Genomic DNA, 17212 nt, shown 5'->3' on the forward strand with positions numbered 1-17212 from the left:
ATCGGTACAGTCATGCAATGCTTTATACTGGGGGTATTCAGGTACATATTGGTACAGTCATGCAATGCTTTATACTGGGGGTATACAGGTACATATTGGTACAGTCATGCAATGCTTTATACCGGGGTATTCAGGTACATATTGCTACAGTCACATAATGCTTTATACCTGGAGTATTCAGGTACATATCGGTACAGTCATGCAATGCTTTATACTGGGGGTATACAGGTACATATCGGTACAGTCATGCAATGCTTTATACCGGGGTATTCAGGTACATATTGCTACAGTCACACAATGCTTTATACTGGGGGTATTCAGGTACATATTGGTACAGTCATGCAATGCTTTATACTGGGGGTATTCAGGTATATATCGGTACAGTCATGCAATGCTTTATACTGGGGATATTCAGGTACATATCAGTACAGTCATGCAATGTTTTATACCGGGGTATTCAGGTACATATCGGTACACTCATGCAATGCTTTATACTGGGGTATTCAGGTACATATCGGTACAGTCATGCAATGTTTTATACCGGGGTATTCAGGTACATATCGGTACAATCATGCAATGCTTTATACTGGGGGTATTCAGGTACATATCGGTACAGTCATGCAATGCTTTATACTGGGGGTATTCAGGTACATATCAGTAGTCATGTAATGCTTTATACCGCGGTATTCAGGTACATATCGGTACAGTCTTGCAATGCTTTCTACCGGCATATTCAGGTACATATCGGTACAGTCATGCAATGCTTTATACCAAGGTATTCAGGTACATATCGGTACAGTCATGCAATGCTTTATCCTGGGGGTATACAGTTACATATCAGAGTCATGCAATGTTTTATACTGGGGGTATTCAGCTACATATCGGTACAGTCATACAATGCTTTTGTCAGGGTGCCAGGAATCAGACTGAGACGAGAAGTGCAAAAATAATCACACCTTTATTAAGAGCAAAAAATAATAAAAAGTCCACAAGTCAAATAACAAGCCAGGAGTCAAAACCAGAGCTGGTAGTCAGACAAGCCGAGTCAGGAGCCAAAGCGAATAGTCAGACGAGCCGGAATCAGGAACAAGGAAAACAGCAGAGTCAGGAACAAGCCAGGGATCAGGAACCAGGAGGGACGTCAGGCAGCCAGGTAATACACAGGAACTCTCACAAACAGGTCTGAGACAACGCAAAGGCAAAGCATACTGAACAGATGCCCTTTAAATAATAAGTGATGACATCACAATTCTGAGACTGCATCCTGTCTCACACGGATAATGCACACCAGTCTGGCCATAAAAGGAAGTTCATGAAATCAGCCGCATCCCCCACAATGCACCATAGTCAGCAAGAGAGGTGAGTAAAATGGCTCCCAGCAGCACATGGCAAACAAAAAGGGAAAAAACCCTGACAGTACACTCCCCTCAACGACACCTCCCCCGCGGGAGGACAAAAGGCTTATTGGGGAAACGGGCATGGAAGGCACGGAGGAGGGGGGAGCATGAACATCAGAGGAGGCAACCCAAGAACTTTCCTCCGGACCGTAGCCTCTCCAGTGAACCAAATACTGTACACGGCCCCTGGACATACGAGAGTCAATAATGCTGCTGACCTCATACTCCTCATGGTTGTCAACAAAGATAGGACGGGGACGAGGCAACACAGTGGTAAACCGATTACAAACCAATGGTTTCAAGAGGGAGACATGAAAAACATTGGAGATGCGCATAGCAGGAGGAAGGTCAAGAGCGTAGGCCACAGGATTAACCCGTCAGAGTATTCGAAAAGGACCAACATAAAGGGGAGCCAATTTATTGGAAGGCACACGAAGGTTCAAGTTGCGAGAGGACAGCCAAACTCTCTCACCAACCTGGTAGGAAGGTGTGGGCAGACACCTACGATCAGCCTGGAACTTTTGGCACCGCATAGAACGATGAAGGCAATTCTGAATCTGCACCCACGTGGAACGGAGTTGCCGTAGATGCTCCTCCAAAGCCGGAATACCCTGAGACATGAATGAACCGGGCAACAAGGATGGTTGAAACCCATAATTCGCCATGAACGGGGATAACTTGGAGGAAGCATTAATAGCACTATTACGAGCAAAATCTGCCCAAGGTAACAGTTCAAACCAATTATTGTGGTGATCTGAGACATAGCAACGGAGGAACTGTTCCAGAGCTTGATTAGACCGTTCCGCAGCCCCATTGGATTGAGGGTGATATGCCGAGGAGAAGGAAAGCTGGATCCCCATTTTAGCACAAAAGGAACACCAAAATCTGGAGACAAACTGGCTACCCTGGTCCGACACTATCTCCTTGGGTAACCCATGTAAACGAAAGACCTCCCGGGCAAAAATTGAAGTGAGCTCCTGAGCGGTAGGCAGCTTCATAAAGGGAATGCAATGTGACATTTTAGAAAAACGGTCAACCACCATAAGGATAACAGTATTGCCATTGGAAACAGGGAGCTCGACAATGAAGTCCATGGAAGATGTGTCCAATGACGCTCACCATTAGCAATAGGTTGAAGAAGACCCACAGGAAGACGTTGAGGAGTCTTATTCTGTGCACAAACTGAGCAGGAGGCAACATACGCAGCAACATCAGAACGAAGACCTGGCCACCAGAATTGTCGAGTGACAGACCAAATCATTGGGTTCTTGCCTGGGTGACTTTCGACTTTAGGATAGTGGTAAGTGTGCAAAAGATTAGTTCGAACATTCTCAGGAACAAAACACTTACCACTAGGTTTCTCTGGAGGTGCATTAATTTGTGCAGCCAGGATTTTCTCCCCCAAGGGAGAAGTCAAATTAGTACGTATGGTAGCCAAAATATGGTCAGGAGGTATAACAGGAGTTGGTACAGACTCCTCCTTGGACAGAGGTGAAGATTGTCAAGAGAGGGCATCAGCCCTAACATTCTTATTACCAGGCAGGTAGGAGACCACATAATTAAACCGAGAGAAAATAGCGCCCATCTGGACTGTTGGGGCGACAAACGTTTTGCTTCAGATAGATAAGTTAAATTCTTGTGGTCAGTAAGAATGAGCAAAGGCATGCTAGAACCCTCGAGAAGATGCCTCCATTCCTTGAGTGCCAAAATTATGGCCAGTAATTCCCTGTTGCCAATTTCATAATTGCACTCCGCTGGAGACAATTTCTGAGAGAAGAAACCACACGGATGCAAGGAACCGTCAGGCATAGGACGTTGAGACAAGAGGGCACCTACTCCAGTCTCAGACGCATCGACCTCAAGAACGAAAGGCAGGACAGGGTTAAGATGAGCCAGAACTGGAGCGGCAGCAAAGGCAGTCTTAAGACTATCAAAGGCCTTAATGGCAGTAGGTGACCAATGGAGTGGATCATTCTCTTTACGGGTCATGTCTGTGATAGGTTTGACCAAGGAAGAAAAGTTTTTAATAAACTTTCTATAGCAATTGGCGAACCCCAAAAATCGTTGAATAGACCGAAGACCAACTGGGCGAGGCCACTACAGAACTGCAGATAACTTGTCAGGATCCATGGAGAACCCTGCAATGGAGATAACATAACCTAGGAAGGTTACTTGAGTCTGATGGAACTCACATTTCTTGAGTTTACAAAACAGGCCGTTCTCACGTAGTCTCTGAAGAACCCGTGTAACATCAGAATGATGAGCCTCAAGTGTGGGTGAGTGTATGAGGATGTCGTCTAAGTACACCACTACACACTGTTGCAACATATCTGGTAGGACATCATTAATAAATTCCTGAAAAACAGCAGGAGCATTACATGGGCCAAAGGGCATTACAAGATACTCATAATGCCCGCTCCTGGTGTTAAATGCTGTTTTCCATTCGTGGCCCTCCTTAATCCTAACGAGATTGTACGCTCCTCTCAAATCAAGTTTAGTAAAGACCGTAGCTCCCTTGAGGCGGTCAAAGAGTTCCGTAATGAGCGGAATAGGGTAAGCATTCTTAATGGTAAGACGATTAAGACCCCTATAATCGATGCATGGTCTTAACTCGCCACCCTTTTTCTTCACAAAGAAGAAGCCAGCCCCTGCAGGAGAGCAGGATTTGAGGATGATCCCCCGCGACAGAGCATCGGCAACTAACTCCTCCATAGCACAATTCTCTGCAACAGACAGAGGGTACACCCGGCCCCGAGGAGAAATGGCTCCGGGTTGCAGGTCTATGGCACAATCGTAAGACCGGTGAGGAGGCAAAGTACCGGCACGCATCTTGTCAAAAACATCTAGGAATTCTCGGTACTCCTCTGGCAATTGAGATACCAAAGAAGTGCACAAGACTTTAACTGGTTTCTGAAGACAAGTGAAAATACATTGTGGGGACCACGACAAATTTACGGACCTGCGCCAGTCGAGACCGGGATTGTGCTTTTGGAGCCAGGGATAACCCAGAACAACCGGAAAATGTGGAGAGTTTATTACCTGGAACTGGAGGGTTTCAAAATGGAGAGCCCCAACAGCCATGGACAATGGAGCAGTTTTGTGAGTAACAAGTGCGGGCTGAAGGGGCCTGCCATCAATGGCCTCAATAGCAAGCGGAACAGACCGAGGCAAAACAGGAATGGAGTGCTTTGATAAAAAAGCACTGTCAATGAAATAGCCCGCAGCACGGGAGTCAAGAAGAGCCTGAGTGACTATGGAGGAGTCCACCCAGGAAAGGACAACCGTGACCAAAGGTTTCTCTTTAAGCGGTTCCGGGGACAAGGATAAACCACCCAAGGTCTGCCCCCGACAGGACCTTAGGTGTGAGCATTTCCCGGCCGTGTAGGACAAGACTTCAAAAGGTGGCCCTGTAACCCACAATAGAGGCAGAGCCCCTCCCTCCTCCTAAAGGCCCTCTCCGCCGTGGAGAGACGCGTGAATCCCAACTGCATCGGCTCAGCAGTACCTGGTGACTCGGGACCAGGAGGCATGGGAGGAGAGGGAGGCATGGGTGGGAATGAACACCTAGGAGACAACGGAACAGGAGGCTTCCGCAAGCGCTCCTTGAAAGAGGGCCTCTCTGTGGCTGATGTCAATTAGGATCAAAAAAGACACCAATGCCTCGAGATGCTCTGGTAAATCTCTGGCAGCAACTTCGTCTTTAATCGCATCAGAGAACCCATGAAAGAAGGCGGCAACAAGGGCTTCATTGTTCCAACCTACCTCTGCGGCAAGCGTACGGAACTCAATAGCATACTGAGCAACAGACCTTGTACCTTGCTGAATGGACATGAGTCGTTTAGCAGCAGAGGAGAAGCGAGCCGGAACATCAAATACCCTTCGAAAGGAGGCCACAAATTCAGGGTAATTTGAAATCACAGGTTTATTAGTAATTTGAAATCACAGGTTTATTAGTCTCCCACAAGGGATTAGCCCAGGCAAGAGCTGTGTCATAGAGTAACGAGATGAGAAATCCTACCTTAGCTCTGTCACAGGGAAATTCCTGAGGTAACATCTCAAAGTAAATGCCCACCTGGTTCAAAAACCTTCTGCACTGAATAGGATCGCCTCCATATCGCAGAGGTAGAGGTGCAGAACCAGACATGCTCCTGGTAGGCATAGGTGCAGCAGCGTAAACAGAAGCAGCCTTAACTTGCGGGACACTTTGGTCCAAATGTGCAGTGCGAGTCAGCAGGGTTTGCAGGGCTTGTGCAAATTGATCCAAGCGGTGATCCTGTACATCCATCCTGGAAATGATGGCAGGTAAAGGTGGATTATTAGCACCAACAGGATTCATGGCCTTTGCGTAATGTCAGGGTGCCAGGAATCAGACTGAGACGAGAAGTGCAAAAATAATCACACCTTTATTAATAGCAAAAAATAATAATAAGTCCACAAGTCAAGGAACAAGCCAGGAGTCAAAACCAGAGCTGGTAGTCAAACGAGCCGAGTCAGGAGCCAAAGCGAATAGTCAGACGAGCCGGAATCAGGAACAAGGAAAACAGCAGAGTCAGGAACAAGCCAGGGATCAGGAACCAGGAAGGACGTCAGGCAGCCAGGTAATACACAGGAACTCTCACAAACAGGTCTGAGACCACGCAAAGGCAAAGCATACTGAACAGAGGCCCTTTAAATAATAAGTGATGACATCACAATTCTGAGACTGCATCCTGTCTCACACGGATGATGCACACCAGTCTGACCATAAAAGGAAGTGCAGGAAATGAGCAGCATCCCCCACAATGCACCATAGTCAGCAAGAGAAGTGAGTAAAATGGCTGCCAGCAGCACATGGCAAACAAACAGGGAAAAAACTGTGACAGCTTTATACTGGGGGTATTCAGGTACATATCGGTACAGTCATGCAATGCTTTACACTGGGGGTATACAGGTCCATATCAGTACAGTCATACATTGTTTATACTGGGGGTATTCAGGTACATATCGGTACAGTCATGCAATGCTTTATACAGGTGGTATACAGGTACATATCGGTACAGTCATGCAATGCTTTATACTGCGGATATTCAGGTACATATCGGTACAGTCATGCAATACTTTATACTGGGGGTATTCAGGTACATATCGGTACAGTCATGCAATGCTTTATACTGGGGGTATTCAGGTACATATCAGTACAGTCATGCAATGCTTTATACTGGGGATATTCAGGTACATATCGGTACAGTCATGCAATGCTTTATACTGGGGGTATTCAGGTACATATCAGTACAGTCATGCAATGCTTTATACTGGGGGTATGCAGTTACATATCGGTACAGTAATGCAATGCTTTATACTGGGGGTATTCAGGTACATATCGGTACAGTCATGCAATGCTTTATACTGGGGATATTCAGGTACATATCGTACAGTCATGCAATGCTTTATACTGGGGGTATTCAGGTACATATCGGTACAGTCATGCAATGCTTTATACTGGGGGTATACAGCTACATATCGGTACAGTCATGCAATGCTTTATACTGGGGGTATTCAGGTACATATCGGTACAGTCATGCAATGCTTTATACTGGGGGTATTCAGGTACATATCGTACAGTCATGCAATGCTTTATACTGGGGGTATTCAGGTACATATCGGTACAGTCATGCAATGCTTTATACTGGGGGTATTCAGGTACATATCAGTACAGTCATACAATGCTTTATACTGGGGGTATTCAGGTACATATCAGTACAGTCATACAATGCTTTATACTGGGGGTATTCAGGTACATATCGGTACAGTCATACAATGCTTTATACCGGGGTATTCAGGTACATATCGGTACAGTCATGCAATGCTTTATACTGGAGGTAATCAGGTACATATCGTACAGTCATGGAATGCTTTATACTGGGGGTATTCAGGTACATATCGGTACAGTCATGCAATGCTTTATACTGGGGGTATTCAGGTACATATCAGTAGAGTCATGCAATGCTTTATACTGGGGGTATACAGTTACATATCGGTACAGTCATGCAATGCTTTATACTGGGGGTATTCAGGTACATATCAGTAGAGTCATGCAATGCTTTATACTGGGGGTATTCAGGTACATATCGGTACAGTCATGCAATGCTTTATACTGGGGGTATTCAGGTACATATCAGTAGAGTCATGCAATGCTTTATACTGAGGATATTCAGGTACATATCGGTACAGTCATGCAATGCTTTATACTGGGGGTATTCAGGTACATATCAGTACAGTCATGCAATGCTTTATACTGGGGGTATTCAGGTACATATCAGTACAGTCATGCAATGCTTTATACTGGGGGTATTCAGGTACATATCAGTAGAGTCATGCAATGCTTTATACTGGGGGTATACAGATACATATCGGTACAGTCATGCAATGCTTTATACTTGGGGTATTTAGGTACATATCAGTACAGTCATGCAATGCTTTATACTGGGGGTATTCAGGTACATATCGGTACAGTCATGCAATACTTTATACTGGGGGTATTCAGGTACATATCGGTACAGTCATGCAATGCTTTATACTGGGGGTATTCAGGTACATATCAGTACAGTCATGCAATGCTTTATACTGGGGATATTCAGGTACATATCGGTACAGTCATGCAATGCTTTATACTGGGGGTATTCAGGTACATATCAGTACAGTCATGCAATGCTTTATACTGGGGGTATGCAGTTACATATCGGTACAGTAATGCAATGCTTTATACTGGGGGTATTCAGGTACATATCGGTACAGTCATGCAATGCTTTATACTGGGGATATTCAGGTACATATCGTACAGTCATGCAATGCTTTATACTGGGGGTATTCAGGTACATATCGGTACAGTCATGCAATGCTTTATACTGGGGGTATACAGCTACATATCGGTACAGTCATGCAATGCTTTATACTGGGGGTATTCAGGTACATATCGGTACAGTCATGCAATGCTTTATACTGGGGGTATTCAGGTACATATCGTACAGTCATGCAATGCTTTATACTGGGGGTATTCAGGTACATATCGGTACAGTCATGCAATGCTTTATACTGGGGGTATTCAGGTACATATCAGTACAGTCATACAATGCTTTATACTGGGGGTATTCAGGTACATATCAGTACAGTCATACAATGCTTTATACTGGGGGTATTCAGGTACATATCGGTACAGTCATACAATGCTTTATACCGGGGTATTCAGGTACATATCGGTACAGTCATGCAATGCTTTATACTGGAGGTAATCAGGTACATATCGTACAGTCATGGAATGCTTTATACTGGGGGTATTCAGGTACATATCGGTACAGTCATGCAATGCTTTATACTGGGGGTATACAGTTACATATCAGTAGAGTCATGCAATGCTTTATACTGGGGGTATTCAGGTACATATCAGTAGAGTCATGCAATGCTTTATACTGGGGGTATACAGTTACATATCGGTACAGTCATGCAATGCTTTATACTGGGGGTATTCAGGTACATATCAGTAGAGTCATGCAATGCTTTATACTGGGGGTATTCAGGTACATATCGGTACAGTCATGCAATGCTTTATACTGGGGGTATTCAGGTACATATCAGTAGAGTCATGCAATGCTTTATACTGAGGATATTCAGGTACATATCGGTACAGTCATGCAATGCTTTATACTGGGGGTATTCAGGTACATATCAGTACAGTCATGCAATGCTTTATACTGGGGGTATTCAGGTACATATCAGTACAGTCATGCAATGCTTTATACTGGGGGTATTCAGGTACATATCAGTAGAGTCATGCAATGCTTTATACTGGGGGTATACAGATACATATCGGTACAGTCATGCAATGCTTTATACTTGGGGTATTTAGGTACATATCAGTACAGTCATGCAATGCTTTATACTGGGGGTATTCAGGTACATATCGGTACAGTCATGCAATGCTTTATACTGGGGGTATTCAGGTACATATCGGTACAGTCATGCAATGCTTTATACTGGGGATATTCAGGTACATATCGGTACAGTCATGCAATGCTTTATACTGGGGGTATTCAGGTACATATCAGTACAGTCATGCAATGCTTTATACTGGGGATATTCAGGTACATATCGGTACAGTCATACAATGCTTTATACTGGGGGTATACAGGTACATATCGGTACAGTCATACAATGCTTTATACTGGGGGTATTCAGGTACATATCGGTACAGTCATGCAATGCTTTATACTGGGGGTATTCAGGTACATATCGTTACAGTCATGCAATGCTTTATACTGGGGGTATTCAGGTACATATCGGTACAGTCATGCAATGCTTTATACTGGGGGTATTCAGGTACATATCGGTACAGTCATACAATGCTTTATACTGGGGGTATACAGGTACATATCGGTACAGTCATGCAATGCTTTATACTGGGGGTATTCAGGTACATATCGGTACAGTCATGCAATGCTTTATACTGGGGGTATTCAGGTACATATCAGTACAGTCATGCAATGCTTTATACTGGGGGTATTCAGGTACATATCAGTACAGTCATGCAATGCTTTATACTGGGGATATTCAGGTACATATCAGTACAGTCATGCAATGCTTTATACTGGGGGTATTCAGGTACATATCAGTACAGTCATGCAATGCTTTATACTGGGGATATTCAGGTACATATCGGTACAGTCATACAATGCTTTATACTGGGGGTATACAGGTACATATCGGTACAGTCATACAATGCTTTATACTGGGGGTATTCAGGTACATATCGGTACAGTCATACAATGCTTTATACTGGGGGTATACAGGTACATATCGGTACAGTCATACAATGCTTTATACTGGGGGTATTCAGGTACATATCGGTACAGTCATGCAATGCTTTATACTGGGGGTATTCAGGTACATATCAGTAGAGTCATGCAATGCTTTATACCGGGTATTCAAGGACATTACGGTACAGTCATGCAATGCTTTATACTGGGGGTATACAGGTACATATCGGTACAGTCATGCAATGCTTTATACTGGGGATATTCAGGTACATATCACATATCAGTAGAGTCATGCAATGCTTTATACCGGGTATTCAAGGACATTACGGTACAGTCATGCAATGCTTTATACCGAGGTATTCAGGTACACAATAACACGCTGACTGATCGGTACCGGGTCAGACTGCAGGGGACGCGCTCGGCTTTTCTAGTACTCACCTTGCTTTTTCTCGTTAAACTCAGACTGATTTGTAAACCACGCCCCCTCAGACAGCGCCCTCGTTTTTTTCCAATAGTGAAATAAAGATCCTTGTCCTTGGTTATGAGATTGGCCAATCACAGCCCGCTTGCGCGTAGCTTTAAATGGAACCGCCAGAGTTTTCCAGTTACCTAAGCAAGTGTTTTGTTATGGGCGGGGCTATGGGTCACACTATGGTGAGGTCATGAAACCCGGAAGTAGATTTACATATGTTGCCCTTCGCCGCACCTTTATAAGGAATGACGTAACCGCCCGGACTGACTGGGAAGGGAAGTTGTTGTGAACTTGTGTGTAGATAGAATCCTAAGCTTGTGGTACTGACTGAGGCTAAATGCTGGTGCCTGAGGCTGTACAAAATGGTGCTCAGTGTAGAAGTGGTAGATAAAACGTGTTGCTCTCCAGTGCTAATAAATGTGCTTACAGCAGGCGCAGATCTAAATACCCAGAGGAATTGGAGGGGTTAAATCACAAACCTGTATATATCAGGTGTGACACTAAATGTATATGTGAAGTCTTTGTAATACATATGGCCCATATCCATGCGTTAGTAATGTAATTGTAACCTGTTTTGTTTACCCAGGCTTCCTCATATCAGCAGGTTATGTCGCTACACCTGATGATTGTTACAAAAGACACATTTAAAGTGATGGTAAACTTTGTATAAACAGATACAGAATGTTAGTATATATAATATATTATATATATATATAAATATATTATATATATATATATAGATATATAATATTTATATATATATATATATATATATATATATATATATATATATATATATATATATATATATATATATATATATAAAATAATGAGGAGTTCACTCTCATGATGCTGAAGTTAGCTACTTATTCGGCCAGCTTCTTATTCGAATGCTGAAGTTAGCTACTTATTCGGCCAGCTTCTTATTCGGCCAGCTTCTTATTCGAAGATTCAAGTTAGCTTACTATTCACCCAGCATCCTATTCTAGTTAGCTTCTTATTAATGAAATAAATTATTTATTAAACAACAATTAGCAAAGTTAATATGATATTAATCATTAAATTTGGCACCAAAGGTGGCACCATAATTTTCATTTATTTTAATAGGGAAATTCTGAATAAGATAACAAGCTTTTAAGCTTGGCTCACTCACATTTTACTTGTTTTATACTAATTGGGCATCCCTCTATAGAAAAAGAATCAATCTTGCCTGAGCCAAATTATATTGATCATGTAATATGGCACCAAACCTGGTACCCTCATTTCAATGCATTTCAATGGGAGAATTTGAATAAGTAACCAAGCTTTTAATCTATGAAAACCATCTTGGCTCACTTACATTTTACTTGTTTTATACTAATTGGGCATCCCTCTATATAAAAATAATCAATCTAGCCTGAGCCAAATGATATTGATCATGTAATATGGCACCAAACCTGGTACCCTAATTCCAATGCATTTCAAAGGGCAATTCTGAATAAGTAACCAAGCTTTTAATCTATGAAAAACATCTTGGCTCATTCACATTTGGCCTGTTTGCACTCTCCAGGACTTTTTAGAAGTTTAATTCCAATATGTCACTCCTCATTATTTTCTATTTACTTATCTGCTGCACCCTGGGCATTGGAACTGGATTTCTGGAGTGCTTGTCTATCCTGAACTTTTATATATATATATATATATATATATATATATATATATATATATATATATATTTTATTTACACATAATTAAGCCCCCACAAAAAAAAATGACCAGCAGACACAGCCAAGTATTACTTACAGTGTGGCTGCACTGCTCTGCACTTGTTGGCTTAGGAAGGCTGCGTACTGCTGGCTGCTGCACAGGACCCACTAAGGTAAAAAATGGCCATGTTTCAGCAGGCAGACACAGCCCGCTGCGCGGCCACCGCACCACCAACACACCTGCCTGCCTCAGTCTCTCTGTTGCTCTCAGCCTGCAGCCGGAATCGGATGTGTCGACTCCTCGACCCTCTTCCCCCCTCCCACTGTCCCTCCCACACCAATCTCCGTCTCTCTCCTGCAGGCAGCAGACTCACCCGTTTTGTAACCCCGGGCTAAGCGGTCCTCTGGCCAGCTAATGTTTTGTAAAGTCTGCTCACTGCTGCACCAGGGGAGCGCTTCGCCCGGGGTATTTGAGGCTAGTTCCGGGACACGGGACACAGAGCCTCAGACCGGGATGGTCCCGGTGAAACCGGGGCGGGTGGCAACCCTAGTTAGCTCACCTAAAAATATTACTTTTCAAGTGGGCGGCCAGAGCACTGGGTATTTGAAAAAATAAGTTATAGCGCATCTTCTTTTCAACTGATGAATTAATCTAAAATATCACTTTTATTCTGTATCTCTTTATACAAAGGGGAACGTTTACGATCACTTTAAATATACACTAGTAGCTTTGTAACAACAACTATGTTTCACAATAGGTGCTTATACCTGAAGGTGGGCTTCCTGTTTTATGTTTTGCATTTCCCATTGTAGTTGTTTCCTCCCTCCCTCTCTGTTCCCTTTCCCTATCTCATTGTTTTTTGCGGTTTCTATTTTTTTGACTCTTTCATTTTCCCCCTTCAAAGATATTACTGCCTTTACAATGCAAGCCCCCAACTCATTGGCAACACCCAATATGAACAAAGAGAGTGAAGCTCAACCCATGGGACTATGTTCACACTGGAGATCCCCTGATCCCAGTGTTGTCACATACCTGCAGCCCTGTTCAAGCATAGCCTTTGGTGTGTTTCTTTCCTGTCTTGATCAAATGTTCCTTATCTGTTATTTTTGTATTGAAGCTCTTATAATCGATCCTCAGCCTCTTTTGAGTGATCTTATTTTAAAAATAAAAAGGTCCATCAGTCTCACAGTAATCCACAAGGGATGGTCTCCTGCATTACCATTCTCAATTAAAGCTTTGTGTATTTTAGGTTAATTAGTTAACTGTTAGGGAGCATTGGGCTGAGAAACATATCAAGTGAGAACTCCTTTTGGCGTAGAACTCTTAATTACCTTGATGAGCTAATTACACAACCAACGGGGCATTTAAAATTGTATAAATTAAGATTCAATTGCTCCCATTGCAAAGTACCCTTTATACTTTTTATTTTATTAACTGAATTTAGTAAAGGGACAGTCTACTCCAAAATTTTTATAGTTTAAAAAGACAATCCCTTTAATTACCCATTCCCCAATTTTGCACAACCGACACAGTTATATTAATACACTTTTCACCTCATTACCTTGTATCTAAGCCTTTGTAGACTGCCCCCTTATCTCAGGGTTGTCAGAAAGTGTATCTTAGACAATTAGTGCAGACTCATGAATAACTCCACGGGAGTGAGCACAATGTTATTTATAAGGCACACATAAACTAGTCCTTTCTGGCTGTGAAAAGCTATAATAATGCATAATATCAGGGTACCTGTGAAATAACATTAAATAAACTACAGAAGTATCACATAATTTAATATTTCATTTTAGCTAATATCTAATTTGATATGAATTGGTCTCACTACAGCCCCTGTCCCCCTCACTGCTTAAGACAAGTTGAGGACAAAAGGGAAACATTTGTTCAGTTAAAGAAGATAACTAACTGCTGTGGATAAACAGCCGAGAGATCTACAATATTCAACTCTTTGAAGTTTAAAGGGACGCTGAACCCAATTTTTTTCTTTTGTGATTCAGATAGAGCATGATATTTTAAGCAACTTTCTAATTTACTCCAATTATCAAATTTTCTTCATTCTCTTGGTATCTTTATTTGAAATGCAAGAATGTAAGTTTAGATGCCGGCCCATTTTTGGTGAACAACCTGGGTTGTCCTTGCTGATTGGTGGATAAATTCATCCACCAATAAAAAGTGCTGTCCAGAGTACTGAACCAAAAAAAAAAAAAAAAAAAAAAAAAAGCTTAGATGCCTTGATAATAGGAGTAAATTAGAAAGTTGATTAAAATTGCATGCTCTATCTGAATCACATAAGAATTTTTTTTGGGTTCAGTGTCCCTTTAAGTGTATGCAGAGAAGAACCAGTTTTACAGGGAAAGTGACCATTCACACTTCAATACAAATTGGTACATGCTGAGTTTTCAATAAACATCCTCCCCAGACTGGGTGACAACTTAAACCTTACTAGCAAAATGTGTACTTTGAAAGCATAAATGTCTTGAAGAGTTAAAGTTTAAACAAACTATCTATATAGCTTTCAAATATTTAATATATGCCTCAGACTGTCCAAATAAATCGTATAAACGTATATTTGTGGATCTGAAAAAAAATGCCTAACAGTAACATATTAGATAAGTATTTGATAACTTTAATGAGTAGCTATATAGTCAATGTAAAATGTTTAACCCCTTGGTGAACAGACTACTTTTCCATTTGTTGACCGTCTGGGACCAGGGCTATTTTTACATGTCTGCTGTGTTTGTGTTTAGCTGTAATTTCCCTCCTACTCATTTACTGTATCCACACATATTATATACCATTTTTCTCGCCATTAAATGGTCTTTCTAAAGATACCATTATTTTTATCATATCTTATAATTTACTATAAAAAAATATAAAATATGAGGAAAAAATGGAAAAAAACACACTTTGACCCCCAAAATCTGTTATACACCTACAACCACCAAAAATACCCATGCTAAATATTTTCTATTTTTTTTCCTGAGTTTAGAAATATCCAATGTTTAGATATTCTTTGTTTTTTTTTAAAGTTATAGGGCAATAAATACAAGTAGCATTTTGCTTTTTTCAAACAATTATTTTTTTTTCAAAATTAGCAATAGTTACATTGGAACACTGATATCTGTCAGGAATCTCTGAATAACCCTTCACATGTATGTATATATATATAGATATATATATATATATATATATATATATATATATATATATATATATATATATATATTTAGTAGACAACCCAAAGTATTGATCTAGGCCCATTTTGGTATATTTCATGCCACCATTTTACCACCAAATGCGTTTAAATAAAAAAATCATTAGCTTTTTCACAAACTTTTTCACAAACTTTAGGTTTCTCACTGAAATTATTTACCAACAGCTTGTGCATTTATGGCATAAATAATTGTAAATGCTTCTATGGGATCCCCTGTGTTCAGAAATAGCAGACATATATGGCTTTGGCATTGCTTTTTGGTAATTAGAAGGCCGCTAAATACCGCTGAGCACCACACGTGTATTATGTCCAGCAGTGAAGGGTTATTTAGGGAGCTTGTAGGGTTAATTTTAGCTTTAGTGTAATGTAGTAGACAACCCAAAGAATTGATCTAGACCTATTTTGGTATATTTCATGCCACCATTTCACCGCCAAATGCGATCAAATAAAAAAAATAGTTAACTTTTTCACAATTTTAGGTTTCTCACTGAAATTATTTACAAACAGTGCAATCATGGCACACATGGTTGTAAATTCTCCTCTAGGATCCCCTTTGTTCAGAAATAGCATATATATATGACTTTGGCATTGCTTTTTTGTAATTAGAAGGCTGAAAAATGCTGCTGCGCATCACACGTGTATTATGTCCAGCAGTTAAGGTGTTAATTAGGGAGCTTGTAGGGTTAATTTTAGCATAAGTGTAGAGATCAGCCTCCCACCTGACACATCCCACCCCCTGACCCCCCCTCAAACAGCTCCCTTCCCTCTCCCACAATTGTCACCGCCATCTTAAGTACTGGCAGAAAGCCTGGCAGTATAAAAATAAAGGTGTTTTTTTAATATATATAAGTGTAGGATCCCCCTGTACGTCCTTGGTCCTTAAGGGATTAATCAACTTGTTTCAAAATGGATAACATATTCTTATATTTTTCAGGCATCTAATAAGTGCATTTGTAATTGGTGCTGTAAATTATATCATGTGTTTTTATACACTCAGCAAGAGATATACAAATATGCAATATTTATATTAATATGGGATAATAATCCAATATAAATATAGCTATATGAAATTACATCTTATTGCTAATCTCAAGGTATGTATGTGATATTAAGATGATAACTGAGATATGAATTAGATCCATGCTAAAAGTATTAAAATCCTTTTAAATACCCATATATTTAAATGTATAGGAATTACTTTGTAATGTGGTACTAGAGATATACTCATGTTTAATATGAAAATACTCAGACTAAATTATATTAAATAGACCATGTATGGAACATATAGTTATTAAAACTAGGAGATTAAAAGTTTATAAAAATAGGCATTTAATAAAAAAAATATATAAGAATCTGTATTTACTGTTACCATTATTGATGGTGAGACTGCATTTCTGGTTGTCTGCTGCCACCAATAGTTAAAAAATGGTATTTGACTGCTCAGGGAGGCATTTCCCAAATAGCCTTTGAGATGTTCAGATCCGAGGGCCAATCAGGGACAAGCTCCTTTAAGGGCCTATCAAAGGGACAAGCTTCCGTAAGTGCGTATCCAAAACGTTCACCAATGATTACAAAATACAAGCGGGGTCATCACTTGATAAACTCATGCAAGAGGAAGGAAAGAGGTCTTTTGGTCTTTGCTGCT

General features: G+C 41.1%; 1 protein-coding gene across 3 annotated transcripts in view; it reads right to left on the reverse strand.

Annotated features, from left to right (window-relative positions):
• The window catches only part of SLC25A19 (solute carrier family 25 member 19), a 96771-nt gene extending 85954 nt beyond the window's left edge, over window positions 1-10817 (reverse strand). For 2 of the 3 annotated variants that reach the window (XM_053708959.1, XM_053708949.1), the window contains exon 1: window positions 10625-10817. The gene's annotated coding sequence lies outside the window, so the exon portion shown is untranslated. The other variant, XM_053708953.1, reaches the window with a different exon arrangement.
• Between the last annotated feature and the right edge of the window lie 6395 nt (window positions 10818-17212).

This window comes from Bombina bombina, chromosome 1 (genome assembly GCF_027579735.1).
Source record: "Bombina bombina isolate aBomBom1 chromosome 1, aBomBom1.pri, whole genome shotgun sequence".
In the NCBI taxonomy this organism is placed as follows: domain Eukaryota; kingdom Metazoa; phylum Chordata; class Amphibia; order Anura; family Bombinatoridae; genus Bombina; species Bombina bombina.